At 42.0% G+C, this 15,580-nt stretch overlaps 1 pseudogene; it reads right to left on the bottom strand.

Moving 5' to 3' along the window:
- Positions 1 to 3,344: 3,344 nt before the first annotated feature.
- LOC107553517 (uncharacterized) lies at positions 3,345 to 15,377 on the bottom strand (annotated as a pseudogene).
- Between the last annotated feature and the right edge of the window lie 203 nt (positions 15,378 to 15,580).

The following is a 15,580-nucleotide window of genomic DNA, read 5'->3' as shown; positions in this document are numbered from 1 at the left end:
CCAGATTTGAAGTCTACAGTAAGATTGAACTTCTACTGTTAATAAGATTTTGGTTGGCTACTATTGGATAGCCTAAATGTCCTAATTCAGATGGGCTACCTGTTTTATTTCTTTTAATGGTATATCAAAAAGTGTATATTTTTTAAATGTGATTGTTGGTACATTTTACCAGTTTTTACCATACTTTCAAAACAAAAATTAAAATAGGAAAAATATGCAATATGAAAATAATTGAAGACAAAATGTGTTTTACTGAGAAAAAAACAGATTTGGTTTTTAAAAAGCCTTTTTCCAAAAGGTACATCTGGAAGAAGGGGGGGGTCGTCTTATAATCAGGGTCGTCTTACATTCGGGCCAATACGGTACTGTTTGACTTACTTTGACCTCCGTAACAAACAAGCAGGTGCCAGAAGTTGCACTTGCGCTGTGCTGCTTTGTGTAGAGGGGTAACCATGATAACAGCTGTATTTCTGCTGTTCCTAAAGCGCCACCTCCTGTCAGAGAGTGCACTTGCATTTTTATTCAGCACTTTTGCTGCTTTTGTTCAGATCAATGAGAAAATCTAACCCAACTTTATGCACCAAACGCGTAGTGATGTAAAACTTAACTGGTCGATGGAAAATAAGATAATGTGCGTTTTAAAAATATGAACCATTGGGATAATAAGACATCTAATTATTCCCATATTTTGAAGTGCCCACTGTAACAATACCGTTCATATTCATTACTGTTGTTACATTCACAGCGCGTCTTCAAATCGCTCGCAGCACGATGCAGCATCAGTCATTTCAACAGTATCCTTTTAAAATCCCTCACTTACCCTTATTTTGATCACTATCTTTTTTCTTTCCACTTCTCTGCAGTCGATTTTCAAACATTAACACACAGACTGAAACTTTATCAACGTTATTATACTGAGCATTACTGTCTGAACCCTGACATGGGGCCCCCTGGTGGCCACGAGGCCCTATGCAACTGCTTATTTCGCTAGGTCAGGCCGGCACTGCTTTTACTCTTACTCAAGTAATTATTTCTATAGGCACTTTTACTTGAGTAGTTTTTGGATACTCTACCCACCTCTTAATATTTTGAACATGAATACAAGCATGATACACTTTCATTTTTACAAATTGGATGTATAAATTAATGACACTCAGATCTCTTGACAGATTCCCTTGTTACATTGATGCATTGTTGAAATCATGTATTGTGACATGAAACACGTACACTGCTGCACGCTTACTGCAGAGTGAACAGGGAAGTTCACTCGATTTAAAGGGGAAGCGAGGCGAGAACTAACCTTCTTTCGATAGGAATTGATAGCGAACATGTGTCAGGTGTACAGCTGACATCAAAATGAATCCACTGGGCGGCTCACGAAAACAAACATCCGTCAGGTTGTGCATAGGCTCATGTATCCCACAATAAAACACATTAAATTTTAGAATGTTTGTTGGATAGGTTTGTATAATAAAAAGTATAATTAATTAAATAAATTCACAGATTTATGCCCCACATACAAATTAAATTCGACCAGCAGTCTTCCCTGCTGAAAAAAACAATAGACACCATCACATAATTTGTAATGGTTTTATTGGTTATAAAGAGAATTGTATTGGTTTTAATGGAAACTTTAATGGACCCTGTGGGTCTCTACTGGTAATTGGTCACCTTCTATTGGTGGCTTGTTAAAACCAATCAATCCTAATGGAATATGTCCCAAAACACGCTACAAAATTTTTGGTTAAAATGGTTAAAAGTTGATGGTTTGTAATATTTGTAATGGTAAATGGTAATTCAAAGTGCTTTACATAAAAGGAAGTAAAATATTCATTAAAAAAATCACAACAATAAAACAGGGAACTTAACTTTTAAAATGATTTAGAAATTGATTTAAAATTAATTTAAAACTGGTCACCTTCTATTGGTGGCTTGTTAAAACCAATCAATCCTAATGGAATATGTCCCAAAACACGCTACAAAATTTTTGGTTAAAATGGTTAAAAGTTGATGGTTTGTAATATTTGTAATGGTATTTGTAGTGGAAACCATTAGAATTTTTTTGTGATGGTTCTATTGTTTTTTTCTTCAGCAGGGATCTCTAAGAAATAATTAAATAAAATCCCTTAAACAGTAACCACAAATGGCTGTGATTGATCTATCATGAGCAGTGTTGTGAAATGTAACATTTATCACCTGACCAACCATCGCGTGCTCTCTCTCTCTCGCTCTCTCTCTCTCTCTATACATATATTTATATAAAATCTGCTTTTATCCATGTATCCTATTTCTGTGAAAACGCACTCATTTAAAGGTCAATACAGTGTACAAATAAAATTGTTTTGATTAAAAATTAGTTAACATCTGTTCTGACTTCTGGTCTCAAGAAAATAAACAAACAAACAAAAAAAGCAAGATGCCAAGAAACCATGAGAATAAGAAATCATGAGACTAATCGTATAATAAGTGCTAATATAGCCTGTACCGGATGCCTGTACACTCACTCTGTGAAGGAAAGCTTATTTTTTGTAAATTTTCAATTAATATCTCTTTATTTTGAAATAGTTTTAAACATAACATGTTAACAACTATACATTACCATACTAAGTATTTAAGTATTATTTGAAACAAGATGAACACAAAGGAAATAACAGTATATACAGTATATATATATATATATATATAACTTTTAAAATGATTTAGAAATTGATTTAAAATTAATTTAAAACTGTTAAAAATAGAAAATGATTATATATAAAATACAGTGCAATCAGTTCGGACCAGTGCTTAAAGTGGAAAAAACCCATCCATGGGTTTTTTTAACACCCACCCCACCCCTACCCATTTATTTATTTATTTTAAATCAATAAGTACTTTTTAATAATTCACAATGAATGTATAGTGCCACAATCAATCAATCAATAATTAAATAAAAGTTTTCAATACAAATTAGCACAAGTCAATCAGCGATACCACACAGAACCACAGGGAGATGCCAAAGACCACTAAACCTACTATATGGATCCATTCAGAATTGTTAAACCTCTGACCACCTTCAGCCAGCATCTATTATTAAACACTCTTGCTTTTAAGCCAAATACACGCTGAACAGAATCATTTAATGACATCTGGACATAAGTCACTATTTTCTCTTACTTACTGTCTGAATTCATTTACTGGATCCTTGGACTTTTAAATGACGGTTTAAAATGATGTGATCGCAAAAGGTTTCTTTTCATTTTTAAGGTATTATTTTCATTTCTCATTGGTCATTGTCTTGTCATGTGATTATCAGTTCTGTTTGCTCATTGGTTGTCTTAGTCATGATAGCAAACAGTGACAGACTAGGCAAGACAGAAGAGTAATCCAGTGAGCAGGCGTGGTCGATCTCTGGCGAACAATGTCCAAACAGGGTAATGCGAAGTGTTAATCCGAAACACAGTCGATGGTCCAGGTGAGGGGTAAACAGTATCTGAACAGAGCAAGACGAGAGGGGTAATCCAAGACATGCGAAATCCAAAAACACGACTAGGCTAGACAGGGCAATGACTTTACTGAACTAGGAAACTGGCTCTGTAATAATGCTATCAGCAGAACAGTGATACATGCATACAATACTCGGCAGTGAGGAAGAGGAAGTCCATGACTTATGTAGGGTATTTGACTGGTTGCAGCTGTGTGTGTAATCAGTGCAATGGTGAATGGGAAATGTAGTCCGTGGTGACGTGTAACAGTCTGTGTAGTAAGAGAGTCAATATAATGAACGAGCGAACTCTGGTGGTAATCGGACAGAAGTCCACGGACCAGATCGGATTTGTGACAGAGCCCCCCCACAAGGAGCGACTTCCAGACACTCCAAACACAGTACAGTCCAGGAGGGTGGTGGAGCGGAGGCGGAACAGGGGGAGGGACGGAGGGCCAGGTCCACGTGGAAAGACTGGGGACTGAGGCAGAGCCGGCAGAGCACCAAGGCGGAACAGAAAACCAGGGTGGAGCCGGCGAAGCAGGGAGCCAGGGCGGAGCAGGGAACCAGGGTAGAACCGGCGGAACAGAGGACCAGGGCGGAACATAGAGCCAGAGTGAAGCAGGCAGAGCAGGAAATCACCACGGCGGGGCAGACGGAGCAGAAGTCCACCATGGCTGAGCAGAAGACCACCAGGCCGGAGCAGACAGAGCAGAAGACCCCCAGACCGGAGCAGACGAAGCAGAAGACCACCAGACCGGAGCAGACGGAGCAGAAGACCACCAGACCTGAGCAGACAGAGCAGAAGACCACCACGGCTCCTTCTCCCCGTTTTGTTTTAAAAGTCTTTTGTTTCCCCTTGTTTCCCCCCCGCGATTATGGAAATCGCCACTAGATTCATTGTGCTAGCCCATAGAGATCTCCGCCATTGAGTATGCCAGGGCGTTCTTGCTGTGGCAACGGCTTTAGATGACGCCACCATCAACTCTTTGTTCTGGCACGGGGCCAATTACCATCGCCCCGTGGACCTCCCGGACACTGTGTATTTAAGTGGTTCCTGTTCTGAGTTTGGTTGTGTGGTCTTATACGTCGATCACCGTTCCTACGTGTGTGTTCTTTGTGCCCTTTGGATAAAAAAAGATTGTTCATGTTGTATTCTCCTACGTCTCCTTCACTCCTTCGCTCCTCGCTCTGACACAGTAGGCAACACTGTGACACATATGGTGTCTTAAATAGAGATATATCAGACATAGTAAGAAATATTAGAGACCTAATGTGGTATATGAAAGAAAAAGGTGAAGGGGGATATGTAATTAGCATAGATTTGGAAAAAGCTTTCGACAGAGTATAGCATAAATATGTGTTTGACTTAATTGATTAATTAATTTGGGTTTGGGAGGAATTTTATAATATGGATGAAATGTTTCTATACTGACATTTTAAGTTGTATTAAAGTAAATGGATTTTTAATGGATTATATTGAGATTTCAAGGTGTGTAAGGCAGGGATGCCCATGCAGTAGGCAGAGTCTGGTTTCCCACTAAAGCTAAGCAGGCCAGAGCCTGGTCGGTACACTGGTGGGAGAACATTTGTGAACAACTAGCTTGCTGCCTGAGCTAGTTTTAGTCCGACCAGCAAGGGGTGCTCATTCCCTGGCTTGAATGGTTGCAAAAGTCCTAGTGTAATGGCATGGACTTTAGACTGTGAAAAGGAGCATCCTTCAGAAGAGGCATTAAATTGGCCTCCTGACATTCTGTTGTCATGAATTCCCTACCTCAATTACAAATTTGATTTTGTTTTCTTTTTGATGCTGGTAGCACATTCTGATGGCTGGTAGGCCGTTGTGAACAACTAGCTTGCTGCTGGAGCTAGTTTTAGTCTGGCCAGCAGGGGGAGCTCATTCCCTGACTTGTATTGGTGTAAAAGTCTTAGTATAACGAAATGGACTTCAGAATGTAAAAAGAAATAACCTTTTGATAATACTTTAGACTGGCACCTGTAAAAAGGAGCGTCGTTCACATGAGGTATTAAACTGGCCTCCTGGCATTCTGTTGTCATTAATTCCCCACCTTAATCATGAATTTGACCTCATTGTTTAGGCTTGTAGCGCATCCTGATGGCCGTACTGAGCTTGTAAGGATGCGCTACCCCTCTATTAGAGCAGCTTCATTAAGATGTAGCAAAAGTCCTAGTGTAATGATGCAGACTTTAGACTGTGAAAAGGAGCATCCTTCAGACGAGGCATTAAACTGGCCTCCTGACATTCTGTTGTCATGAATTCCCCACTTCAATTACGAATTTGACTTTGTTTTCTTTTTGATGCTGGTAGCAGATTCTGATGGCTGGTAGGCCGTTCAGAGCAACTAGCTTGCTGCTGAAGCTAGTTTTAGTCCAGCCAGCAGGGGGTGATCATTCCCTGGCTTGTATGGGTGCAAAATTCTTAGTATAACGAATCGGAATTCAGAATGTAAGAAGAAGCAATCTTTTGATTAAGCGTTAGACTGGCACGTGTAAAAAGGTGCGTCGTTCACATGAGGCATTGAACTGGCCTCCTGACATTCTGTTGTCATTAATTCCCCACCTTAATCATGAATTTGACCTCCTTGTTTAGGCTGGTAGCGCATCCTGATGGCCATATTTAGCTTGTCAGGTTTCGCTACCCCTCTATTAGAGCAGCTTCATTAAGACGTATACTGGGAATTCAGCTGTTGCATGCAGTAGGCAGAGTTTGGTTCCTAGCTAAAGCTAAGCAGGCCAGAGCCTAGTCGATACACTGGTGGGAGACCATTTGTGAAAATGTAGCTTGCTGCTGCAGTTAGTTTTGGTCCAGCCAGCAGGGGGTGATCATTCCCTGGCTTGAACGGGTACAAAAGTTCTAGTGTAATGACGCAGACTTTAGACTGTGAAAAGGAGCATCCTTCAGATGAGGCATTAAACTGGCCTGCTGGCATTCTGTTGTCATTAATTTCCCACCTTAATCATGAATTTGACCTCATTGTTTAGGCTGGTAGCGCATCCTGATGGCCGTATTCAGCTTGTCAGGATGGGCTACCCCTCTATTAGAGCAGCTTCATTAAAGCGCAGAATACGAATGCAGCTGTTGCATGCAGTAGGCAGAGTCTGGTTCCTCTTGCTAGACTCAGGTGTTCTCTCAATGTTCTTTCCCACAAAGCAGAAGCAGCGCATAAAAGAATCAGAAGCACAGCTCTCTCTTTCAAAACCACTGTGAGTCCCCTATCCCCTAGAACCCAATGCTCCTTGCAGCTCAGTTGAAGAGTTACCTTTTGCAACCACCCAACCATTTACAACGTCATGCTGAGCCTGGTCTCTGTCATGTTATTGAGAGTGGCTGAAAAACACCACAGTGCACAGGACGAGGTGGCCGTACCTTACAGCCAGTGTTGGGAGTAACGAGACAGATTCTACATTTGTGAGATGGACACACTCCTGTTATTTTCAGTTTATTGGAGAAAAGGATAAAAATGCTTAGCAATATGTGCGACACCAAACTCTCAATATGGAGAAATAGCACAAGTAAAACCTGGAAACACCTGGACTGGTGCCACTAACACTAAGCTATCGGAGAGAGCTGTGGGGTCGGAGAAGAGAAAAAAGGCGGTGGATGAGCGCAGACAAGCAACAAAAATTAAGTTGAACTAAAAATAACAAAATCTGTTTTTATTAAATCATAGCCTATATATAAAATGAATGAATATGCGAAATATTTTACTTAAATAGCCTAACTAACAGATTAACAAAACGAAAGGAAAAGACTGAGAGATATGCTGCTGAGTTTGGTTCATAGGCTATTTGTGTGGTGCGGCACTCTACGAAAGTTCACTGAAAGGAAACCGAGATGACAGAAATAAAAGTAAACACAGTTTCGAATGATCTGTATAACCAAAGATGAATGGAATATTTTTTTGCTGTTTGTTTCCGCTGTTCGATCGGGCCGGCGCCTCACGCACACACATACAGCATTGCAAACATTGCAGCCTGTTCATTATCAGAATAAAATACAGTCAACCAAACATATAGATACACTGGTTAATTTAAATAGTGCGTACTGCGTAGTAGCTACAATCGGTGCCATTCAGCCTGAGCTCGGGCCAAAGACACATTTGCTCATGTGACTTGGATGTTTAAGTGCGTTATAAGCCTGGTTTACATAATAAATATTAGTTTAGCATTCAAATACATCGCAAATATGGACACATTTAACTGGATTAATGCCGAATGAGAGAAGTAGGCTGCGCGACAACGCTGTTTGCTTTTAATTTCTAAAGGGGGGCTTAACAGTTCAGAGGGGGTGCTAAAAAACTAATTAAATTGAGTGAAAATAATGAACGCCTATAAGCTTCAGAATACAAATTCAGCCACCTTGTGTTTTTTTATATACAGCAGCTTCGAAATAGGCATATTTTAGATTTTTTTTTCTCTGTGGTATAAACTTCTCAAATGTCCACTGTTATTAGTGATATAACTTTAATGCCAACTGCCGAATATGACACATACAAATTAATACAATTTATGAATGCACATAGAAAAGAGAGAAAGTAGGGATTTTAAAATTTAAATTTTTTTATTATTATTTAATTTTTTTACACATATCTGTTTAGTCATTTTTTCTGACCATCAAGTGTCAGTCACTCTCAATGCCAACTGGCAGGAAAACATGGTACATTCTAACCATTTTTTACAATAGATAAAGTGCCGACAATTCATACAATTATTTCCACACAGTGGCATAGCAGACGGGCACGCACTGCGGGGGGGGCCCCGTGATAACCTCCCCTCGCTGAGATGCGTCGTATCATGTGTCGACAAAGATATTGTCAAAACAAAGCATCAAAAATTGCCAATATTAAGAGGATTTAGCATATCCAAGTAATGTAGGCCTGTTACATTCTTCTTATTATTAAGCCTATTATTATTAGGTTACTTTTATTATTAAATGACATGAAATTATTGCGCCGCAATAATTTCATAGTGCATTACCGTATGGCGAGCTGTGAGGATAATTAAAATTTAGGCTATTAGCTTAGGTTACTGCTCATTGAAAATGTTTTTTTTTAAGTTTTTTTAAACAGGTCTTTTAATTTATACAATTGAATTATAGACCTATAATTAAAATGATTAACATTGCAGTCATCAATGAAAATTAAGAGCAACTTTATTTCGTGTACAGATTTTCAAAAAGAACCTGTTTAACCCGAAATACGTTTCTTCTCATGTTTTTCACTATACGGGCCACAAGAGAAATATTAAGGGAATAATTTAAGACAGTTATATACCATCATCAGCCTATATTGAAGTATTTTTGTCTCTTGTTGTCTCAGAGAATATGGAGGTGTGACGGGTTGTGTGGAGAGGTGATCAGGACGGGTGTGGGGTGTTTTTTCAAACCTGCAGTAGAACTCATTCAGATCGTCTGCCAGTTGTTGATTCTCCACAGTGCTGGGGGATGGTGTCTTGTAGTTGGTGATCTCTTTCAGACTTTTCCACACTGATGCTGAGTCGCTGGAAGTGAACTGAGTCCTTAGCTTTTCAGAATAATTCCTCTTTGCCACTCTGATCTCCTTTTCCAGTGTGTATTTGGCCTGTTTATACAAGACATTGTCCCCCTTCCTGTAAGCATCTTCTTTGGCCTGACGATGCTGTCTGAGTTTTGCAGTGAACCATGGTTTGTCATTGTTGTAAGTTAGATGAGTCCTGGTAGGAATGCACGTCTTCACAGAAACTGATATATGATTGCATTCTTTGTTGTGGTGTAACAGTGATCCAATATATTACTGTCTCTGGTGGGATAAGTGATGTGCTGTCTGTATTTTGGCAGTTCACGGGAGAGATTTGCTTTATTAAAGTCCCCAAGAATGATTAAAACAGAGTCCGGGTGTTGTTGTTCTGTCTCTGCGATCTGATCAGCGAGTTTCTGTAAAGCTGAGCTCATGTGCGCTTGCGGAGGAATGTAAACACTCACGAGAATGAACGAGCAAAACTCCCGCGGCAAAAAAATTTGATCATGTTGATAATTTAGTGGTCTAAAATACAGATGCAATAGACTTTATAGTCTTAAATATAAAAATATCGACTGAGATTACACAGAAATTACAAGTTAATTAACAATAATAATTTATCTTACCGGTGTGACAGGCAGGAGGACAAAACGTGGGGGCCACTTTCCTGCCAAACAGCTTTTCATAATTGCTGTTTACACAGTGAACAAGTTCTCCTGTGTAGCTGCATAAAGCTGATGGCTCCGATGACAGGGAAGCAGCCTCCTGATCCTGGTTCCACCTCTGTAGACCCTCCAGCAAATAAATCTGAAAGTTCAGACTGTTTGCACTGGTGCATGTAAACAGACACAACAGTTTTTAGGGAGTGTTAAACACACAAAAACACTTAATGTTCTTTCTTTACATATGCACAGTGTGTGTGACAAAGACTGGGGTGAAACGGTTTAGGTGTAAATGAAAGGATTCAAGAGAAGTGGAGCCTCTGGCACATCTGTATGTCTTTAGAAGCACACCTCCCGTGGTTAAGCTCCCTGTCTCTGTATAGAGCGCAACACCAGGGGGGTCTTGGATACACTTGACGTGCTTCTTCTGGACACTCCAGATGTGCTCCATCCTTTCTCGGTCCAGGAGAGGAACACCCAGGGAGTCATTGCCCTTGCTGCTCAGGAGCTCTGTAAGCAGTCATTCAAGGAGAAGGATGGGAGTCTCCTCTCCACGGGTCCTCCTCCGGCAATGTAGAGCCAGCTCCTCCCTGGTCAGATGCTTGTTGACATCTTCAGCTGTCGTGTAAATGAAAGGATTCAAGAGAAGTGGAGCCTCTGGCACATCTGTATGTCTTCAGAAGCACACCTCCCTTGGTTAAGCTCCCTGTCTCTGTATAGAGCGCAACACCAGGGGGGTCTTGGATACACTTGACGTGCTTCTTCTGGACACTCCAGATGTGCTCCATCCTTTCTCGGTCCAGGAGAGGAACACCCAGGGAGTCATTGCCCTTGCTGCTCAGGAGCTCGGTAAGCAGTCGTTCAAGGTGAAGGATGGTAGTCTCCTCTCCACGGGTCCTCCTCCGGCAATGTAGAGTCAGCTCCTCCCTGCTCAGATGCTTGCTGGCATCTTCATCTGTCAGCGCAGGCCAACCCTGGGACATCAACAGCTCTCTCTTTGCTTTTTATAGCATAGAGACAACAGCCACATCCCATTAAAAGATGCATGCTTATAGACATGACATGAAGATGGGGTACAGCTGATGGGCATCTGTTGTACACCCCAAGGCAATCCTGCGCATAAAATGCCAGATATGCAAGCGTATCACGAGATCTGGCCAGCCTCTGAATCTGGTTTTCAGCTTGGTCTCGCCCACCTCTATGCAGCACCCACAGTCCACGTACAACACAGCAGGTGGATCCACAACAGCCTGCTGGTATCTTTTCACCAGACCGTCTATCATCATGTCCAGTCCTGCTCCTTCCTGGGCTGTCAGCACACTTATGAGCACTTGACCAAACTCATTGCCAAATGCCAGATGTCCAAGCGTATCACGAGATCTGGCCAGCCTCTGAATCTGGTTTTCAGCTTGGTCTCTCCCACCTCGGTGCAGCACCCACAGTCCACGTACAACACAGCAGGTGGAGCCACACCAGCCTGCTGGTATCTTTTCACCAGACCGTCTACCATCATGTCCAGTCCTGCTCCTTCCTGGGCTGTCAGCACACTTATGAGCACTTGACCAAACTCATTGCCAACAGAGGTAAGCCAGAGTCCCGTTCCCCTCGCTGTCCCAGCCAGCTTCTTGGTGATCTGTAATATCTAGGGATTGTGTTGAAAGGTGCTCCACACATTCTGCTTATCATTATTTACAGGCCTCCAAAATACTCTCCAGCCTTTGTTGAAGAGTTCACAGATATGCTATCAATGATTTCCTCAGAGTTTGACTGTTTTGCTATCGCAGGGGATTTTAATATTCACATAGATAATGCAGAAAGCAAAACTACAAAATAAATTATAACTGTTTTAAACACTTTTGACCTGATTCAGCATGTGCATGAACCTACACACAATCGTGGACATACGTTAGATTTACTCATCAGTAGAGGTCTAAACATTTCATCCATTGTTATTAAGGACGTAGCACTATCTGATCACTTCTGTATTTTCTTTGATATATTGATCTCTGTTACCACTGAATCTAGATCTGTCTCTGTCAGAGATGCACTAAAGAAAACACTAGTGTGCTATTTATGGAGGCTGTATCTTTAACTCCAAGCATTTCTGCAGACTCTGTTGATCTTCTCCTTGATTCCTTTCGTGCTTTCAATGTGGAACTAGGCAAAGCTAGACAGACCTTCTTCTCAAACCTTATAAACAGTAACTTAAATAACACTCGCACTCTTTTTGCTACTGTTGAGAGACTGACAAACCCCCCAAGTCAGATTGCCAGTGAAATGCTCTCCGACAGCAAATGCAATTAGTTTGCTTCCTTCTTTTCTGAGAAGATCAATAATATCAGGAAGGCGATTAGCACATCCCCAAGTTATGCAGAGGTCAGACAGATTCGACCGCAATATCAAAAAGAGGATACTATGTCTGCTTTTGAAGAGATAGCAAAATTTTGGAGGAAATAGTACAATAGCCTAGGACCTAAATACATAGCAGATATGCTCACTGAATATAAACCTAACAGACCACTCAGATCATTAGGATCGAGTCAGTTAGAAATACCAAGGGTTCACACAAAACAAGGGGAGTCCGCTTTTAGTTATTATGCTGCCCGCAGTTGGAATCAGCTTCCAGAAGAGATCAGATATGCTAAAACTTTAGTCACATTTAAATGGAGACTCAAAACTCATCTGTTTAGCTGTGCATTTATTGAATGAGCACTGTGCCATGTCCGAACTGATTGCACTATATTTTATGTATAATCATTTTCTATTCTTAACTGTTTTAAATTCATTTGATACCTCTTAAATCAATTTTTAAATCATTTTCAAAGTTTTTAAATTCCGTGTTTTATTGTTATTATTATTTTATTTTCTCCTATGTAAAGCACTTTGAATTACCATTGTGTATGAAATGTGCTATATAAATGAACTTGCCTTAGCTTGCCTAATAAGACATGATATAAAGCATGCTGTAAATATAATCAAACATCACACCATGTAAAATACAGATACTGTCACGTGTATGTTCCCGTTGAGTTCCTGTTTTCCTTATTTGGTCCTTCCAGTTCCTTTTCACATTATTAGTATCACCTGTCCCTTGTTATTAGTTATCCCCATCACCTGTCTGCCCCTCGTTATCTACCCTATTTACTTCTAGCCCGTTCAGTTCTCCCTTGTCTGGAATTGTATGTTGATGGCTTTTCCTCGTGCTACGTGTGATTCCCTGTGACAAGAATAAATCCCTTTGTTTCGTACTCCTGGTCTCTCTACACGAAGGCGTTCGTGCCGCTCGCCCTCGCCAGCTCCCTCGAAGGAGAAACCCTCCTGACATTGTTCTGGATCGGGATAACCTACCATCGTCCCGAGGAGCTCCCAGACACCACCAACCTTGGCTGGAAGGAGGGAGTCATCCGGTGTCTGGAGAGCTTCCGATCCCGATCCGGGACCCATCTGCCGGCCGTTCCCGAGTCAAGTCCGCCATGGCCTCCCGAGCCCCCGGCTCCGCCATGGCCTCCCAAGCCCCCGGCTCCGCCATGGCTTCCTGATCCGCCCTGGAGGCTCTCCTTGTCTCGGCCCAGTTCCAGTCCTGCACCAGCGCCCGCCCCCCCTCCCAGATGGTACTGTTACGGCGCGGGATGCGCCGTCCGGGAGGGGGGCGATCTGTCATGTGTATGTTCCCGTTGAGTTCCTGTTTTCCTTATTTGGTCCTTCCAGTTCCTTTTCACATTGTTCGTATCACCTGTTTCTTTTTATTAGTTATCCCCATTACCTGTCTGCCCCTCGTTATCTACCCTATTTAGTTCTAGCCCATTCAGTTCTCCCTTGTCTGGAATTGTATGTTGATGTCTTCTCCTCGTGCTACGTGTGACTCCCTGTGACAAGAATAAATCCCTTTGTTTCATACTCCTGGTCTCCTCGTTCCGCGCTCCTCACACTACCACCGACCGTGACAGATACAGTGCTGGTATATAAACAACAGCATTAATAAACAAATCCACAACTAACCTTTTTAGTGGAATCAATCTAGACAGAGCCATAGGTGGATGTTATCCTTGCATGGATTTCATCCAGCCTTGTCAGGATATCGGCTGTAAACGGTGAGCAGCCACGTGCAGCTTGGCACCGCTATAGGCTCTGGGGGCTCCTGGAATTTTACTGGCATCAGCCCGGGTTGATTGAGGAAGTCAATACATTGGATGGTGTACCGGGCCAGACAATGGAGCCACTGCTCGCTGTGGTTTTCACGCAGCTGCTTGACAACCCACGTGGGGCTGTTGCCTAAGCCACGCTCACGCAGGAGCCGGATGACCCGCATATCACAGGCGTACCTTAGGAAATGCAAAATCCACACATTCATATATTTTAGATTTTTAATTTGTAAAGTATTTACTTATATATGTGATGATGGGCTAACAACAGGATGAGGAATGAAAGTGTACTTACTTCCGCATGAGGATGACCTGAAACTCAGTGCGATGGCCCAGATCTAGCTGTTGCAGGACAGTCTGACTCCAGGACACATGCGAGGCTCTACACTTGGTACAGATGAGGGTTTCTGTGACCATGTTGTACGTTCTGTCAATGTCTAGAACCGGCCGTGCCCTTTTGTGCAGACCACCTCCTGTCAGCTGATGTTGTCCACAGGCAGGATTGGGACAGAGAACCTTAACCCTCCACAGCTTGTACGGCATCCACAGCAGAAGAGAATGACAAAAGAATCTGTCTGGAGCTGGAGCCTGATTGTAGATAAGTGCTGGCTGTGGTGGGTAATACCAGAGTTGGAAGTTATCACGAAGCTCTGGCTTTCCCTTGGATCCCATTTTGAAAAGCCTTTTGCCAATCCACTTGTGATCCTCTGGTGGCAAGGTCTCCGACCACAAACAAGGAAGCGGAACTACAGATGGACCTTGCAATAATGCCCCAGAAGGAGCTGTCTGTGAAGGAAAAAAAGAAAACATTTAGTCAAGTTAGGTAATTTTATTTTTTAAGCACTTTAAGCATTTTATTTTAATCCATGACTACTCACACATAAAATTATCATTGCAATAATAGTTTTCACTTACACTGAACAAAATTATAAACGCAACACTTTTGTTTTTGCCCCCATTTTTTATGAGCTGAACTCAAAGATCTAAGATTTTTCTATGTACACAAAAGGCCTATTTCTCTCAAATATTGATCACAAATCTGTCTAAATCCGTGTTAGTGAGCACTTCTCCTTTGCCGAGATAATCCATCCACCTCACAGGTGTGGCATATCAAGATGCTGATTAGACAGCATGATTATTGCACAGGTGTGCCTTAGGCTGGCCACAATAAAAGGCCACTCTAAGTGGAACGCACTTCAAAATGGAAGCGGGGATTCCCCCGAGAGGAAGTGCTTAGGGAAGTTCGCGAGTGCGTGTCTAAAAGTGTAGTGGAACGCAGCCAAGGTGGCTGATTGGTCAAGTAGATGCACTGCTAATCCACTGTGCTCTAAACGCCTTCTTCCGATTCTGCCTTTATCCACAGAATAAATTGCAGCACGAAACAGTAAAGGAACCTCTTTTGTCAACAAGATATTAAGCTTCCAGAGAAGCTAGCAAAAATTGCCAAGGCTGAATGTATTTAAAGTCATCCTGGTGGGGTACTGGGTAAAGTTTTCAACCAACAATAATCGTGCCTCGGATGTACCTCATAAGCTACAATATTGCCTCTGCGAAAGAATGGCAGAGAAGGTCGCGACCTCTCCCGTGCACCCATGCGGACGTGGAATGACAGGGTGGTAACAAGCTTCAAACTGCAGTGTAATCAGTCTTCTGGCACTGATGGCTGCGTGGTGTGTCTACGAAACCAGCTAGCAATATGTACGAGAAGCCTTATTCAATGCTCTCTCTTTAATTAAAGAAGAGTGAGCGTTGCTTTCCTGAACCCCGCGGGGAGAGAATTATGGGTATCCTTGTAAC

Source organism: Sinocyclocheilus grahami, unplaced genomic scaffold, assembly GCF_001515645.1.
Source record: "Sinocyclocheilus grahami isolate Dianchi unplaced genomic scaffold, SAMN03320097.WGS_v1.1 scaffold474.1, whole genome shotgun sequence".
NCBI classification, from domain to species: Eukaryota; Metazoa; Chordata; class Actinopteri; order Cypriniformes; family Cyprinidae; genus Sinocyclocheilus; species Sinocyclocheilus grahami.
This window is presented reverse-complemented; position numbering and strand designations above follow the sequence as displayed.